Source organism: Dermacentor silvarum, chromosome 5 (assembly GCF_013339745.2).
Source record: "Dermacentor silvarum isolate Dsil-2018 chromosome 5, BIME_Dsil_1.4, whole genome shotgun sequence".
Classification (NCBI taxonomy): domain Eukaryota; kingdom Metazoa; phylum Arthropoda; class Arachnida; order Ixodida; family Ixodidae; genus Dermacentor; species Dermacentor silvarum.
Window position 1 is genome coordinate 136,468,558 of NC_051158.1, and position 17,546 is coordinate 136,486,103.

Genomic DNA, 17,546 nt, shown 5'->3' on the forward strand with positions numbered 1-17,546 from the left:
CGGTGTTTTTTTTTTTTACCTTTGACACTGAATAAGATGGAATAACCGCGTATAAAGTAGCCCAAGTTTTATATCCTCCTGACTTCCGGGTTGGATTTAGGTTCACAGATTTTCCTGAAACTTTCAAGATATGATGTGTAGACAACAAAGATAAAAAGTGACGCTTATTATTTCAGTAATGTCCATGGTTTTAGTATGGCATGATGTCCAATAAAATTGGACACTGGAACTTAATCAGGTAAATTGTGAAGTAGTGGGCTTGCAGAAACGCAAGCTACTTTACAGAAGAAAATTGTTACCAATGCTGGAAATACCATTAATAATCAACGTTTTACAAGTATCAAATAAAATTTGAAGTGGGTCCTAATTTCTGGCCCTAAAGGGGCGCAGAAGAGCTCGGATCAGCGATAGTGTCATCGTTACTGTCCGACAAGTTGAGGTCTGACGAGCTGCTCTGGAATATCTGCTCCGCCGTGTCATCCGACATGCGAGGCCTGTCCCCTGAACGAAAAAAAGAGGCACTTTATCAATGCACGCCATATAAAAAAATTCGTACAGTGGCCTTGGTAAACTCTGTGGTAATTACTCAACGTGGGAAGTGCGAAGCGGTGATTCGCCGGTGTTTTCTTTGTGCTTATCTTGTTTCATCCTGTGTTTATCTTATGTTTAGCAATCCATCATACACCTGTGATTAGGCGCAACTGGTGGGAAACCGCCACGCACATGGAGGCAAAGCGACACGCACGTGGAGCCAAAGACTTTGATGCGCGTGGCCACCACGACATGCGATCAAATTACAAGATGTTAATGACTTTCACGAGTTTCTAATAATTACTGCGCTTAATGCTTGATTATACTATAACATGTTAGTTTTTTTAAACAGGTTTTGATTAATTCTACACTTGTTAAGACTGTGTTTTTGCGCGTGACCACGACATGACACGCCGGCAGCCCGGGCTTCTCGCGTGCTTCGCACTTAAAAGACAAGCGAGCACAAAGAAACGTCGCGTGACACCAAAATTAACACGCGTTCAACGCACTGCACGTGGCGTCCGTACATTCGCAATGATGGTCTTGAGTGCCAGTGTCCAATGTGTTGGACATGCAACATAAAATCACTAGCAGAGAAAAGCAAGCGTACGCGCAACTAAAATTTTTCATTGACCATTCTCCCTGTATCATTACCTTTCCAGTTAATCATAAGTAACACGGTAAAATGGTCAAATAAAACCATGAACAGCATTTACTTCTCCGGCGGTCGCCGTAGAAGGCCGCTCCGCTGAACGCCGCCATCTCGTCTCCTTTATTTCCGGATCCGCTGGCGCAACTTCGACAAAACTTCATAGATGGCACTAGGAGGTGTCCAAAATACTGTACAAGTGTTATTTACGCGGAAAAATATGCTGAGGACGGCATAGTAATGGAGTATTTGATGTTCAATATATTAGACAAATCTCCATAGCTGGAACTCAGGAGGATATAATAAACGCTATTGCACAAGCACTTCAAATTGCGCTTATGTCAATACAAGGTGAAGCCTTATTATTGCTATGCGTAGATGGCGTTATTTTATTGACATTTGCTTTGGACGTCCATTAAGATTTAATATGAACCGCACGTCAAACAGCAGCACGTTAAAGACGAAGTATTAATTGTGTTTTCACTTTATGCCCCTGCGAACTAACGTGTCGAACGAAATACAATTTTTATTGCATGGCTACGTTATATATGTGTTTAAAACAAACATATTGTTAGCGCCAACGTAAACGGCGGTGACAACAGAAGATTTGCAAAACGTAAATTCTTTTCGAGCAAATTTTACTCAAAAGCTTATCACGCAGCATAACAGTTAAACGTGCTTCAACTTTGAAGCGCAAGTTTCATCAAAAGATTTTTGAACTACAGTGCGAATAACGAAAAGCAGAAAATATTCAAGGGCAGGGCCACCTAGTTCGGCATGTTCGCCGCGTACGCTTCAATCCTCCAGATGATGAACCACTGTAAGGAGATAATAAGATACAATGAGCTGCAACGTCAGTCTAACAGCAGGTTGCGCTAACTAATCAGCTATTACAAATGACAAATGTTTTGCAGGCACACTCTAACGGTAACAGAGCTGCAGCAGATGCTAGTTGGCTATACACGCTGCTTAAGGTGTAAGAAAGGACTGCTCAAGGACGACACAAGGTGACAGTGCATGCCTATACGAAAAAAATTCGGAAGGATCCATCTCACAATGACTGGCGATGGTAATGCGTTTAGCATTCAATCAATATTGCCACCTGCTGTAGTGGGTACAGTGCTAAGAGGCAAGTACTGACAAGAGGCGAGAAGTGTGCGTGCTAACCCGCCCGCACGATAGCATGGTCCTGCCGCCGTGTTTTTCAGGAGCCTGCTGCCCTCATTAAACGTCACGTCGCCAGTTCTCTCTCAAGGCACGTGACATTATTCTTACGCGAAGAACGTGTCAGTAAGAGGGGCAACTATTTACAGGTTGTATTTACAACAGCGGTTGCAGCGCTGACCGGTTAGGTTCACAGCGCCAGCCCAGCTCGTTCTTCCTCTTCTTTTCTCAAGTGATGGTGCCCGCGCGCCTCGGTCAAACAATCAAATACCACACGCGTGTAGCATAATCCCCCGGCGGCAGAAGCGACGTCCCGGAGCGTCTAAATGTCATCACTGGGAGGATGATACTGCTTCAGTCGTGTAACGTGCACGATATCGCTGAACTGGGAAGCAGATGGGGCGTCAGGGGCGATCTCGTATGTGACGGGAGTCACTGCACGAAGCACTCGGTAGGGGCCTGTGTAACGCGACAGCAGTTTTTCTGACAGGCCGACCTGACGCGACGGAGACCATAGAAGCACCAAAGAACCAGGCCGGAAGTGCACGTCTCGGTGTCGCTGGTCGTACAAACGCCTTTGACTCTCTTGGGAGTTCAGAAGGCGGTCACGGGCAATTTCCCTTGCGTGAGCAGCGCGGGCGACGGCATCAAGTGCATATTCACTGGTGGGTGCCGCGTGAACAGGAAGAGTTGTGTCGAGGCGCAGTGCTGGTTCTCGGTCTAACAGGAGGAAAAATGGGGAATAGCCGGCTGTGTCGTGGCACGAGGAATTATAGGCAAAGGTGACAAACGGCAGAGTCAATCAATGTAGCCACCTTTGAAAATAATTATGTATGAGGCGTGTACTACAGCGGGACTCCTCTCTCGCGCTTCGCTACAAACACTCAGCGCCATCCAGCGTGGCCGCCGCAAAGCTTGTGCGCTGGCTCCAAAATGCATGACTCACCGGTGCGTGCGAATGGTGAGCAACGCGTTATGCGGCAGCCGGGTTCCACTCTCTCGCTTTTTATGGGCATATTGCACCATCTAGTGGCGTGGCCGAGAAGTCCGCGCTTGGAATCCGAGACCAGAATCCTGGCGCTCCGGCGCACGCGAAAACTGGGAATTGTTTCCTCGTCTGCCGCTCAGCGAGTCGTGCTTACATAGTAACCCAGGTTGTCGAGAGGTTTATTGAGGAGTCGCACATACCCAGTGCATTAATGGCGTAGCTTGTTAAAGCGCTGGCGTGAAAGACGTCCATGGAAAAGCGGCACGTACTCAGTGCACTTGTTGCGCAGCCTGATAAAGCAAATAAACAGATATTGATGACCTCCAAATATAGCGTTTATTTAGGACCAGAGACTAACCTGTGGGTAAGATTGTATCAACCATTTAAGATTTAGCAGAGTCTATACTCCTTGCATACTGGAACCAGTGCGGCGCATACGCAACCAGTGCAGTTTCCGGTACGAACCAGCAATTTCCAGCGAGAACCAGCGTGTTCAATATCACATACCAGTGGGTCCCAGCGTCATATCAGTGAAATCAGCGTCTCGCCCTGTCTGACCCAGCTCTTATCCCACGATCTAACTGGGGTCCCATTGACTCCCAGCCCTAGTGCGATCCAGTGCAAAAAAAAAAAAAACCGCTGGTTTCACACTGCTAGGTACTGACTGAAGCTGGTTCTTGCAATAAATAGGGTGGGTATGTTAAACTGGGAATATGCCGCTCTACAGTGATGAAAAATTTGCCTCAAATTCATCCGATGCTGAGCGGAATCAAAAGCACGTCGCAAGAGTTCGTTAAGTATAGCAACCCGACGCATTAGCAGAGTGCGCCACAAAGGCACAGGGTATGCACCGCTTCAAATGAATGCCTTTTAGGTTAGCGCTTTAGTGAGCTGCGCCATGAATGCACTGCGCCATGCATGCACTGCGTACGTGTGCCATGCATGCACTGAACCTATGGACAGCTTTGGTCACTGATATACAAGTGCCACTTAGCCTAAAACAAGGCAAGATGTATGCACTGAAATATAAGCAGGGTAATATCATCAGTAATTTCGATGACATAGTAAAAGCAGCTGAGGAATTCTGTGCTGACCTGTACAGTTCCCAGAGCAGCCAAGCTACATTCATTCGAAGTAGTGATGAACATCATACAGAGGCTCCTTCTGTAACTAGCGATCAAGTTAGAAGGACCGTGCAAGAGATGGCCAGGGGAAACGTTGCTAGAGAAAATAGAATAACAGCCGATTTATTCAAAGATGGAGGAGATATCATGCTTTAAAAGCTTGTCGCCCTTTATACGCAATGTCTCACGACTTCAAGAGTACGAAAGAGCTGGAAGAAGGCCAACATCATACTAATTCATAAGAAGAGAGACGTTAAAGAGTAGAAGAATTAAAGACCCATTACCTTGCTTTCAGTATCGTAAAGAATATTCACCAAGATAATTTCCACTAGAATGAGGGTAACACTTCAGTCAACCAAGAGAACAGGCTGGCTTCAGGAAGCAACATTCTATGATGATATCCATGTCATCAATCAGGTAATTGAGAAATCTGCGGAGTACAATCAACCTCTCTATATGGCTTTCATAGATTAGAAAAAAGCATTTGATTCAGTAGAGCTACGAGCAGTCATAGAGGCATTGCGTAATCAAGGAATACAGGATGCATACCTGAATATTCATCTTGAAACTGCAGACAAGCGCTGTCAATAAGGCAAAGGTAACAGACAGGCGCTGTCTGTTAATTTTGCCTTATTGTCCTCGTTTCTTGTGTGCGCGCTGCAGTTTCAAGATGAATAGCTACCAACACGCCCAACTTTCAGTACTTTAACAATACGTGAATATCTTGGCAAATATCTACTAGGATTGCACGGCAACTTTGATTCTCCACAAGAAAGTAGACAGATACCTATCAAGACAGGGGTCAGGCAAGGTGACACAATCTCTCCATTGTTATTCACTGCATGCTTAGAAGTATTCAAGCTCTTGGACTGGGCAGGCTTAGGAGCGAGGATCAACGGCGAATATCGCAACAAACTTCGGTTTGCAGATGACATTGTCCTATTCAGCAGCATTGGGGACCAATTACAGCTAATGATTGAGGAATTTAACCGAGAAAGTATAAGAGTGGGCTTGAAGATTAACGTGCAGAAGACAAAGATAATGTTAAATAGCCTGGCTAGAAAACAAGAATTCAGGATCGCCAGTCAGCTTCTAGAGTCTGTAAAGGAGTACGTTTATTTAGGTCAATTACTCACAGGGGACCCTAATCATGAGAAAGAAATTTACAAAAGAATAAAATTAGGTCGGAGTGCATATGGCAGGCATTGCCAAATCGTGACTGGAAGCTTACCAATGTGGTTGAAAAGAAAAGTGTACAAACATTACATTCCACCGATGCTAACATATGGGTTAGAGACTTGGCGGTTAACAAGGAATCTCGAGAACAAGTTAATGACAGCATAAAGAGTGATGGAACGAAAAATATTAGGCATAACATTAAGAGACAGGAAGAAAGCGGTGGGGATGAGAGAGCAAACGGGGATAGCCGTTATTCTTATTGACATTAAGTCGAAGAAATGGAACTGGGCAGGCCACGTTATGCGTAGGATGGATAAGCGGTGGACCATTAGAGTTACAGAATGAATACGAAGAGAAGGGAAGCGCAGTCGAGGATGGCAGAAAACTAGGAGAGGTGATTATGCTAGGAAATTTGCAGGCGCAAGTTGGAATCAGCTAGGGCAAGACAGGGGTAATTGGAGATCGCAGGGAGAGCCCTTCATCCTGCAATGGACATGTTGATGATGTGGCAGTAGGTGTGCTGCAAGCCAGGGAACAATTCGCAGCGCTCGCACGCCCCGGAGAGCCACGCTTATGGTCTCGTAAGTCTGGGCGGGCTTCTCAACAGTTTCAGTAGATGGCGCAGATGGTGTCCACAAAGAAGCGCGAGAGAGGTGGTGTTGGAATACATTTATTGAGAAGGCCCGAAGTAAAGAAAATTTAAAAGCAGTGTTGTGGGTGGCCTTCAGGCTGCCAGTTGTGGCGTCCAGGCCGTGCCCAGTCGCGATGTCCTCTGCCCAGGTCACCAGCAGGAGTTGGAGATCCGGCTCGGTGCTTGACTAAGCAGCCTCCCACTGCTGCGGACTGGTTAGGTGCCAAGAGGCAGGGGGCAAGTGTGTCGGGCAGGAGAATAAGGTGTGATAGTAATCGGCGTGGGAGCTGTCACATAAGCGGCAGGCCGGCGAGTGCGTCCCGGGGTGGATAAGGGCAATACGTGAGGTAGTCAGAAAGGTGTGTCAGAAAGGTGGCGCTACAAGTGTTGTTGGTTTTGGGAAAGGAATTTGTACGGTGGGGGGAACGTGAGACGAGTGAGGCGGTAGTGCAAGGTGGCATCGTGGTACGTGAGGATTGCGTCGCGCCTATCCATTCCCGGCGGGGGCAGGCTTGCTCGGTTAGTCGAATCGCGAGCGATGGAATTGGCGGCCTCGTTGCCAGGATGGGCCGCGTGAGCGGGCACCCAGATGATTTGCATTGGGCGAGGCGGAATAGTGTCGGAACGCAAGATACCGGAGGCCGGGGGTGCCACCCGTCTAACCGTGCAGTTGTAGACTGCAGGCTTGGAGTCGCTGAAAATGTATTCCTTTGAGGTTGGCGTGACAGAGGTCGAAGTGTATACTGAGGCAGTAACAGTGGGTCGGAAATAGTTGTCAGTGACTGCAAGGGCAACGGCTGGGTAGTGGCGGTACGGGGCGGCATCCACATAAGCCATGGCGGGTTGCCGTTCGTACTGACGCCAGAGCGTGGAGGCTCGCGGTGCTCTACGGGAGGGGTGGTGTTCAGGGTGCATATTCTTAGGGAGGGGATTACAGGTAGGAGGGAGTAGACGTGTTAAGGAATGGGTAGTGAGACGGGAAGAGGGGTAAGAGGGGAGAGATTAAGGGTAGAGAGAAGTGTGTGACCACGCCTAGTAAGGGAGAGACGGAGGAGCTGGGCCGTGCGATGGGCCTCCGTCCGCTCCGTAAGGGAGTTATGGACACTCATCGACAGTAACCGAGCCACCGTAGTAGATGTGGGAAGAGACAGGGCCGACTTATAGACCTGGCGAATGAAGCTGTTGACTTTGCGTACCTTGGTACGTGAAAAGAAAATATACGGAAGAGAATAGAGGAAGCGGTTGAGAACAAAGGCATGGACTAGGCTGCGGAGGTCGTGTTCGCGCATGTCGTGGTGACGGTTGGCAATGCGGCATATTTGGCGGATGGTCTGGTGTACAGCGTTTGTGAGTCGTGTGATGAGGGCGGTGTGCTTGCTATTGGACTAAAGAAAGAGTCCGAGGATGTGGAAGGTAGAGACGAGGGGAAGGGGTGTGCCGTCAAGGGAGACGGTGAGTGGAGAAGGCGACAGGGGGGCCATACCCCGAGGCAGAAGGAGCAAAAGTTCTTATTTGGCCGGGAAGCAGCTCAACCCCACAGACAGGGCGTGAGTCACTACCGCGTCCGCGCCCGCCTGGAGGGTGGTCTCCATGTCGCCAAGATTGCCGGCGGTCACCAATAGTCTAGATGTCATCGGCGTAGAAAGCATGAGACAGAGCTGGCATAGTGCGTAGAGCACGTGCCAGCGGGAAGAGGGTAACGTTAAATAGAAGAGGGGACAAGACAGCCTTGGGGAGTACCCTTGTTGTCAAGGGAGAAAGGAGAAGAAAGTGGGCCATACGAGATTTCGGCTGCGCAGAGGGCGAGGAAAGCGGTGACGTATGCATGGACATGGGGTCCGACATAAAGGGAGGAAAGAGCGTCCAGAATGATGGTGTGGTGTGCATTGTCGAATGCTTTGGTAAGGTGCGGCGTCAAGATAGCTCGAGTGAGTTTGTTCTGGGAGGGGCCTCCCAAAGGTGCAGTAGACGGCTGTCTGCCGTGGTGGAGTGTGGTGCTGCAGGGAGTGTGGATGTGGCAGCCCCGACGTCCGCTAAAAGGGTCTCAGTCCAGGCAGAGAGATCGGTGATAGGAGCAGAGGAGGAAGTAGAAAGACGAGTGGAACGGAAGCGGTCCCAGTCAACTATCTGGGTCAGACGGGTAGAGGTGCGAGCAAGGGAGGGGAGAAGGAAAGTCGTGCAGAGGATGTAGTGATCGCTACCGAGGGAGACTCCTGTATTAGACCAGGTCGGACATTTTTGGCGAGGGTCCGGACTGGTGTCTCGTTGGACACTGGAGCCGATCCTGGTGGGGCGAGCGAAGTCATTAAGGACGGAAAGACATTCGTTGAGGATGAATGTCTCAAGTGAGTGGCCCTTGCGGGTGTTCAGGGGGTAGCCCCAGCTATAGAGTTTGAGGTGCATTGAAATCGCCCAGAACGACCAGGGCGTGGCGGCTAGCACAGGAGAGCGCTTTGCGGACTACGAGAAGTAGAGGGGCTGAAGGGGCTTTGGGAGGGCTGTACATATTGAGAACGAAGAGGCTTGCCTCAGTGCGATGGCGGGGAAATTTCGAGGAGGAGAAGAGAACAGTCTGAAACGTCCAGCTGGTGCAGCACGGCAGCAAGGTTATCGTGCAACAGCATGGCAACGTTTGGGTAGGCCTCAGAAGAAGGATGAAAGGAGGTGGAGTCGCGCAGCTTCACGGGAGCTTGGGGTTCCTGAAGCGCTAGGACAGAAGGGACATTGTCGGGAGGGATGTTCTGGAGGTGGAGTTGCAGGATGCTCTGCTTGCCGCGGAACCCCCTACAGTTCCACTGCCAGAGATTAAGGTGCGGGGGTGTCTGGCCATGATCGATGGCGGGGTCACCGGACGGAGGGGTGAGGGGGGCAGGGACCAACAGGTGCGCGAGGGTGGCCTCAGTCGAGCTCTGGCGGGCCTCTAGGACCGCGACCATGGTGTATAGGGCGGTAAGGTGGGATTCCATGGTGACCACGTGGTTGTCCACACTGGCGACACGCGCCATGACGAGCTGCTCAAACGCATGCAAGAAGCAGACTCTTTTGCGAACGATGTCACGCTCTGGCGCGACGTCGTCGGAGGAGTGTGATCGGCGTTTGTGCGGGGGCGGCGGGTGGGAGAGGAGGCCCGCGATGACGCAGCCGTGAGTGCCGTGTTAATTGGCTCCTTAGCTGGCGCCGGCTGAGGCAGCGTTTGTGAAGGTGCGGGAGCTGGGCAAGGAGGAGGAGAAGGAACGGGCAAGGACAGACGCGCTAGCGCGGCCTGCAACTGGCGCGACAGCTCCTGAATTTGTAGCTGCTGGGCAGCGATAGGGGCCCTGAGGGCCGCAGTTTGGGGGTCCGACGTGTGTGGCAGCGATTTCCAGCATACCAGTGATGTGGTGGTGGGGGCGGTTGACGCCTCGGTCCTGGGCACAGGCGGGAAGGAGATGGAGCGGTGGTGGCTTTCAGACCGGGCAATACGGGAGGCAGAGCGGCGGTGAGAAGGCCGAGAGGTCTTGTGGATGAGCCTGATTGGTGGCGCTGGTGGTGGAGGCTAGGGCTTAGACGTGGCCGGAGGTGACGACGGGCCGTTCCGGTCGAACCGGAGCTTGCACGGACGCCAGCCCTTGACGTGTGCCCCCTTGCACAGGATACAGCAGGGGACGCAGGTCGGGGGCTCGACTACCTTGTGAGCCTAGCCGCAGCGGTGACAGAGGGCGGACTTGGGCTTGGTGCAGACGTTCACGCGGTGGCCAGGAGCCCAGCAGTTAGTGCAGGCCTAGACTTTCGGGCTTAACGGGTGGCAGTGGTAGATCCCGCAGTTGAAGACGATCGCATTGGGGGGGGGGGGAGTTGTCGTGCCGACGAAGGTGATAAGGATGGATTTGGAGCGCCCCATCTGGCGTGCGTCGGCGATGGCGTAGGGGGTGTATTCATGGATTGTAGATCTTTGACGATCTCGTCCTGGGTTTAGGAGTCCATGGCGATGCATATGATGCCGCGGAGGGCGTTCTCGGGTGTTGCCATGTAGGCACGCAGGGGGTCAGAGGTGGGACCCAGGCGGAGTTCCGATACCCGAAGGTAGAGACGAGCGCGTGGCTAGATGGGGTGCTGACAGTAACGGAGTTGTATGGATTGTTCCGTACACGGTCGGCGGTGCGGGCGGTGGCATAGTCGATGGTGGCAAGAGTGCAGAGGATTTTTAGCAGGGCTCCGTTAGTAGTTGCGCCGAGGTCAAGCTCCCTCCCGCTCTGAAAACGATTTTGAAGTCCTCTGCTGGGAGGCGAGGGAGGGGAGCGTAACGACGGAGAGTGGTAGTGCTGGGGGTGGCGGCTGGCGGTGGAGTACGGTCTTGGATGGGGGCGAGGCAGGCGGTGTCGAGGCGATTTCCTGGTGGGCTGCGGCTGCATGGTGTGCTTTCACACAATGAATCCATCGTGAGTCGGTTTCTAGCTCAGCAGGGGTGATGAAGACACCTTCGACTTGATATCCCATGTCACCGGCTTGGAGGGCTGCGAACGGTTTCGGTGGAGGCGGCGAAACCGGGCGGCGTCGGCCGCAGGTGTGGCGTGGAACGCAGCTGCGCATTGCGCAGGGACTCGGAGTCGAGCGTTGCGCGCTATGCTAAGCGCGTCGGGGGTGTGGCAGATCACGAAAAAGGTTCGATATGGTCGAAAATGGACGGAATTGGGCACCGAAGGCGTCAAACGCACCCTCTCACCTTCACGGATGCGTTGGTGAAATTTCGTGAAGAAAGGGTGCAGAGCTGCGGTGAAACGGGCCAAGAAGTACGGATCCCATGCGAGGCACGTCCGTTCAGCTTTCCGCTCTACGCTTCCTACCGTGTCGGTCCGCGCGAGAGGAGAATGGTTGCCTTAAGACGCGTTTCTCAGCGTTCGCACGCATCTGAAAGCCATGCATTTCGGAAGCCAAGCGCAGACATAGCAGTGGTTGCACTATATGGTGACGAGTGTTGTTAGGGAAGCGCGAAAGGGGAATCCCGCAGCAGTGCACGCCTTATACATAACTCGTTTCGACGGTGCCAATACCTTGTGTCACTTTATTGATGCTTAACACAGTACTTCTGAAAGTCATCGTAGTATAGGGTGCGCCATGGTGTTTGTGATGCTGTGGCAAGGTGGAACCCCAATTCTTCATCGCACCGTTACATAATTCTACACACTGTACAAGATTATGTATGCCTAAAGGGCAATCGTTAAGCATGTATGTCGTGGTTTCCAGAAGAGGTAGCGCATGAATCATCATCATCATCATCATCAGCCTATATCTTATGTCCACTGCAGGACGAAGGCCTCTCCCTGCGATCTCCAATTACCCCGGTCATGCGCTAGCGTATTCCAACTTGCGCCTGCAAATTTCCTAACTTCATCATCCCATCTGGTTTTCTGCCGACCTCGACTGCGCTTGCCTTCTCTTGGTATCCATTCTGTAACCCTAATGGTCCACCGGTTATCCATCCTACGCATGGCCTGCCCAGCTTCATTTCTTCAGCTTAATGTCAACTAGAATATCGGCTATCCCCGTTTATTCTCTGATCCACACCGCTCTCTTCCTTTCTCTTAACGTTAGTCCTAACATTTTTAATTCCATCGGTCTTTGTGCGGTCCTTAACTTGTTCTCGAGCTTCTTTGTTAACCTCCAAGTTTCTGCCCCCTATGTTAGCACCGGTAGAATGCAATGATTGTACACTTTTCTTTTCAACGACAGTGGTAAGCTCCCAGGAAGGATTTTGCAATGCCTGCCGTAAGCACTCCAACCCAATTTTATTCTTCTGTAAATTTCTTTCTCGTGATCAGGGTCCCATGTGAGTAATTGACCTAGATAAACGTACTCCTTTACATACTCTAGAGGCTGACTGGCGATCCTGAATTCTTGTTCCCTTGCCAGGCTATTGAACATTACCTTTGTCTTCTGCATCTTCATGTTCAACCCAATTCTTACACTTTCTCGATTAAGGTCCTAAAGCATTTGCTGTAATTCGTCTGCATTGTTGCTGAATAGGACAATGTCAGCTGCAAACCGAAGGTTGCTGAGATATTCGCCGTTGATCCTCACTCCTAAGACTTCCCAGTCTAAGAGCTTGAATACTTCTAAGCATGCAGTGAATAGCATTGGAGAGATTGTGTCTCCTTGCCTGACCCCTTTCTTGATAGGTAACTTTCTACTTTTCTTGTGCAGAACCAAGGCAGCTGTGGAATCCTTGTAGATATTTGGTAAAATATTCTCGTATGCCTCCTGTACTCCTTGATTATGCAATGCCTCTATGACAGCTGGTATCGCTACTGAATCAAATGCCTTTTCATAATCTATGAAAGCCATATACAGAGGTTGATTGTACTCCGCAGATTTCTCGATTACCTGATTGATGACATTATGATCCATCGTAGAATATCCCTTCCTGAAGCCTGCCTGTTCTCTTGGTTGGCTGAAGTCAAGTGTTGCCTTGATTCTATTGGAAATTATCTTGGTGAATATTTTATGCAATACTGAAAGCAAGCGGCGCATGCATAGAGTGCATAAAATATCACCTATAACGGTAACGAATCAGACAAACACAAACCCCTCTCGTAATAGACCTACTGTCGAAAGCTACTGTACATTCTTTCGGCTTACCTTTTCCTAAAATCAATTACATTTCGTGTATCTTGCACGCATTTGTTTTATTTAAGAGTCTGGTCTCACAACATTCCTGCCAATACTGCCATGTGACGCTATGATGCGTACGCCGTTCGTGACATGAATGTACAGCACGAGCCGTGGTAAAGGTAACGGTAAATTATTACGATTGGTTTGGGGACATGATAAGCTCCGAATGGTGCAAACGTCCTTTAGCCTGTACGTACTGTGTGTGAGGGTGAGAGCCTTTCATCCTTGAGATGAAAATAAACTGATTGGATTTGATTTGAAAGGAAAACGTGTATTATTATTCATTTGTGACGTCTTGCTCGTGTAGTGGAGCTCTGAACTGGCTCGCGCCATTCCAATCCGCGTGCCCACTATATCAGCCATCGCTGATCCGGCGGAACTGAACTGGTGAGCGCGGTCTCCGAAAAGGAAGGTGAGGATGAAGGAATTGGAGGGCGGCCCGGTGGGTGCGGGCATTCCCAGGTGCATTGATATACTGTGAGCTTTGCCGCACAGTAGGAACAGTATGATAGATATTGTGTGGGGTGGAAGAGGTAAAGATATGGACACATGGGAATGAATTAGTTTATGGTTGTCGTTACGTTGACCACGTTAACGTTAGTATCCTTACCTGCGGCTTGGTTAGCACAGGTACTATTACGAGGGTAAGCGCATGGCGTCCGAAAAACCCACCACTCTCGAGCTGCGTATCTCTAGGGATGTATTTCACGCTACATTTCTGTATGACTATATGCACTCACGGGTTACGCATAACCGAAAAACCTGTGGGCGATATTCCGTGCCCACATTGTTATTGAGGAATCACGCACAGAAGCCACTATTTTTTGCTAACTTGGATACGACCTAAGAAAGAGCATCGAAGTTTCGTAGTGCAGGGTTAAACTGTCACTGATAGTACCACTAACTATTACAAGACGGTGGGGTTGGCACCGTTTATGAGCACACTGAGGCGTCAGTACATCTGCACTCTGTGCATTATTTTACTTCAGCAAAGGTGATTCATTCAAGTGCGGTAGAACCGTAGGTGTCAGGGAACCGGGGTCACTTCTGATATAGAATGTAGCCATGGAAAATAGAAATCTTTTATTGCCGTAATTACCAGGACTATCAGTTTGAGTGCTTACTTACTTTGTAGGAGACTTCGATAAGTAGCACCACGCAAACAACGGCTACTGCAATCTGCAAAAATAGAAAACGGCATTGCGCTCTGAAACAAACCCAGCCTTGGAGTCTCGTATTTATTTTTATTCATCCTTTGAATATTACATCGCCTTTCTTTCCAGCAATATTAAAGCCAAAAGACTTTGGAAGTAGGGTCAATGCCATAGCCGTGAAAATTTCCCCTATTCCGCGAAATTAACACACAGCGATAGAAAGCAGCGTTGCGATAATAAATGAGATGCTTTGAAAATAAATGAGATGCTTTTGCGTAAAGCTTTCACTATAAAAGTGAACAGCAAAAATTGATACTGAAATACATAGCGCGAGGTCAGCGCAAAGCTCTGGCGATTAACGCGATTCGTGGAGACGTTGAGGCAAATCGTTTGGTACCTATGGTTCAGAGTTTGCCTTCGGTGAGTATATTTATTGAAATACTTGAAGTACTCTCAATCCTAACGTCATTAGGAATAGGTTAACGCATGTGTTAATACCATGTTGAATTGAGCAATAGGAATCGAATGATAATTGACGACTGGTAATAATTTGCAATCAAAGTGCTAGGTGGGTGAAGAGAGCCGGCAGTAGGGTTCACGCACGCTTGTGGCAAAGAACGTTTTTTTTTTTTTTTGCTGCCACTCACTTTACCACTTCAACTGTGAAGGGCCTGGAATGCTCAGATGAAATTACCTACGTCACTAAGTGCCATGAAAGGCAGCGTCCATGGTGCCACTAGCCATCTTGGCTCGCCCTTAGGCCCTGGAAACCACCACATATGACCTACAACACACGACTCTCCAGTCGCGTATGCGTCAGCAGCGCGGCCGCCGGGAAGCTTGGGTTCGATTGCATGACGAACAATGACTAAGCGGAAAGATGTCGCGCTTCAAGCAGTACCGATGCGCGGGCGGCTCGTTGTTTTCTGGCAGCACAATGGCCATGACGGCGACTGAGAAACTGCTCTTCTATTGGAAGACTACTGATATCACATTGCTAAAGTTTAACTTACCGCCAAAGCAAGCAGTTGGACCAGAAGGCCGTCCTGCAATGAAAAAAAGGAGTTATCAATCTCAAGAACTAACTACACCAATATTATGAGTAAAAGAAATCCGCCATCATCTTTAGATAACACTCACTACTGAACGCAAAATTAATACCACTAAACGAAATGCAATGTCAGCCTCTTTACTATAACCATTTCATTAACACCGACCATAAACAATAATAATTTTTTTCCTCCCGCAAGCCTTTTCATCTCTTTTTCAGTTCTGAAACGTTAGAGTGTGCAAGAATAAATTTAGTGCGTAATATTAAGAAAAGCTGAGACTGTGAAGGAGGCCACAACATAGGCCAGTTCACCAAACCAGCATTGAATAATCGCAATTTCTTTGTCTACAGTTAGGCGCATTCGAAAAGACAAATACAATTGAATACAAATGAAAAAAGAGAAAACAGGCTTCGAATAATACGAAGTATAGAATACTTTTTTTATAAATACTAATATAAGAACACGACGATGTCATCCAGATAGCAGTTACATATGTTCCATTTCAGACCGCGTAAAATGCCTTCCATCATACACTCAAATGTTGCCGGCGCAATGGTATGTCCGAATGGCAACACTGTAAATTCAAACAGGCCATCCGATGTAACGAACGCTGTGTTTGGACGATCACACTCCGCCATAGGGACCTGCCACTATACGGACCGCACGTCGAGGGACGAAAAAAATAAGGGCAGCTTGCACTAGTGGTGCAAGGCTGAAGAAACAGTGGAGCTGGGGGGTCGACCAAGCTTCTTCATCGGCCTTGCAACCCCTGCTGAGATCCGCGATTGGTGTGCGATACCGACCGGAACGGCCCGCCACGGCCGTTTCGTAATTCTTCTCAGTTGGTTACGTACTTTTTAGGTCGACCAATCAAAGCATAAGTGACGCGCTCGGCACGGAGATACAAGGCAAATGCGTCGCCGTCGTGTCGTTATATTATTATTATCGTGTCGTGGATATAATTTATTATTGTATTGTTATCCTACAGCCGGGAAGTTGGGACCTTACCTTCACCGGCAGCTATGGCCAAACATTGACGTCCGTCGAGCAACCGCGCGCCAATCGCATCATGAGACACCATTGCTTTACTTTCAGAGTTCATGGCACATGCCAGTTGGAGAGCATCGTTAAGATATTCCAATTCTTCACCCTTCTCAATCTCGTCTTTGACGGGCTCGTATTTTTCGGGGATATGACGAAGCTTATCCCAGTAAATATTTACCTCATAGAAGTGGCACAATGGCATCTCCACCAGAAACTCGAGCCAGGCGTGAATCTTGCTTTTAGTAACCAACCCAGACTTGTACGCTGGCTTGGTTAGAAGACGGCGTTTCAACTGAATCTCAATGGCCGCGTCATCACGCACGCTGCGAGGGAGGCATTGCACAGTATTTTGCACATCGATGGGCACGTTGATTACTTGGCTGTGTTTGCCGTATTTCCCGGCTCCGTGGGTTAGACGACGAAGGGTCACGACTGGTACACGAGGAGACCCATCCGTTCTTCCACCTAATTTAGACTTGGCAGAGACGATGTGGCGATGGCTAGGCGAAGCTGGGTAAGTGATTGCTTGGCGACCCCACTGCCGGAGCGGTCTGCTGGAACGCTGTGGAATGTGGTGTCGGCATTGGAACGCGGTGTCGGTGTTGCAAGCTGCGCTATGCAATACGCGGTGACGTCATCGCTGGCGAGGCGGTGGAGGAGCGTTGCCGGAATTAGGAAAAGTGAAGCGCAGCTGTGGCAGGTGGTTTCTTGGCAACGCGCAGTGACGTCTTCGTTAGGCGAGTTTTTCCTAATGCTCAAAAATCACCAGCCCTTCCCCTGTCAAGGAACTGGGGATAGCCGAAGCTTGTCGTGTGTGTCTCTGAACTTGGTCAGGGTCTCGTAAACTTCACAACATGTCACAGGCTCTCTCTTTCTCTCTATTTCTCTTGCTCTCACTCTTTATTTCTCGCTCACTTTCTTCTTCTCGTTCTCTCTCTCTTGCGCTATTCCTTTCTTTGTTTCTTCCTTCTCCATGGTATGCGCCATTGAGCTTGGACCCTTTCTGCACTATCGCCAGGATCGGCCCTCTTTTCAGCGAGACACCACAACCACCACCACCAACGCCGCCACCGAAACTTGTGAGCCTATAAAGCTTCGCTTAAAAAATGCTGATCTTACGCACCTTGGGAATCGATGTCTCGCGAAGCATTTTGCAGATAGTTGACTATCCAGCATCGTTTGGGGCTCGTCAAACCGTTTCCAGATAAATCAACTTCTGTGTGGGAAAGAGCAGTTGTGTATTCGACGAGGCAACAAGACGGTGACGATGGGGACGATGACCGTATGCCGGTGCCCTCATGCCGATTTATAATCCGGCCATGCAACGCGTGCTTACGACATGCCATTTGTTTTCTTAGCCATAGGTACCGGATGGGCACAAG

At 49.4% G+C, this 17,546-nt stretch overlaps 1 long non-coding RNA gene across 1 annotated transcript in view; it reads right to left on the minus strand.

The window, feature by feature from the left end:
* Positions 1 to 1,846: 1,846 nt before the first annotated feature.
* LOC125946025 (uncharacterized) overlaps positions 1,847 to 17,546 on the minus strand; it is a 33,012-nt gene continuing 17,312 nt past the window's right edge. Inside the window, exons 2-4 of the long non-coding RNA XR_007467327.1 lie at positions 15,082 to 15,114; positions 14,043 to 14,093; positions 1,847 to 1,998 (exon numbers count right to left, since the gene is read on the minus strand). This is a non-coding gene — a long non-coding RNA (uncharacterized LOC125946025). The remainder of the gene's footprint in view (positions 1,999 to 14,042; positions 14,094 to 15,081; positions 15,115 to 17,546) is intronic.